Source organism: Molothrus ater, chromosome 3 (assembly GCF_012460135.2).
Source record: "Molothrus ater isolate BHLD 08-10-18 breed brown headed cowbird chromosome 3, BPBGC_Mater_1.1, whole genome shotgun sequence".
Taxonomy (NCBI): Eukaryota; Metazoa; Chordata; class Aves; order Passeriformes; family Icteridae; genus Molothrus; species Molothrus ater.
The window spans coordinates 29693093-29693808 of NC_050480.2; positions in this window are offsets into that span (position 1 = coordinate 29693093).

Below are 716 nucleotides of genomic sequence, written 5' to 3' on the forward strand. Positions count from 1 at the left end.
CATTGTGTAATTTTTTTAATAGCCTTTAGCATAAACTTTTCTGTTCCATGTTTCATCTTTCTTGTTTTCACTGATGGATACACAATGTAGGTTTTATTGGCCTACCTGAAGAAGAAAGTGTGTTTCTTGAAACATGAGTAAATTACAATTGACTTCACAAAATGTGAGGCCCTTTAATGCATATCCTTTGCACCCTTTTTCACAGGCAAAGCTTAGTAAGTATAGGTGTATTGTAAAATCGGGATGCCCTGGAGGTAGTAGAGTTTCTGCTGTCAAAGCACAGGAATGACTATGTTAATCTGTTTCAACTTTTACTTGAAATGTCACAGACTCTGGGAATTTCTACTAACTCTGCTATTTGATGAGAAGGCTTGTAGAAGATTTGAGAAGAGTTTCTTCTTTTGGATTTGAATGTCTGTTATAATAATCTCATTTAATTAATGTTCTCATCTATTTTTAGGCTGTGGATGGGGTCTTCAAAAGTGCCTTTGAGGTTTAGGCATCCTGGTCCCGCTGAAGAGCAGAGTTACCTGTCTTTGGGCAGCTAATGTATCTTTCTGAGAGGCAAAGGGGAGAGGAACTCAAGGAATAGTCTTGAAAAAAAAAGGTTAAAAGCCTTTTGCAGATCTCAGGGCTTCCACTGCATATAAGGGTTCAGCCACAGACTTAGGCACGTGGCTGGGTCTCAAGATGCCTCATTATCTGCCCCAGCAGTC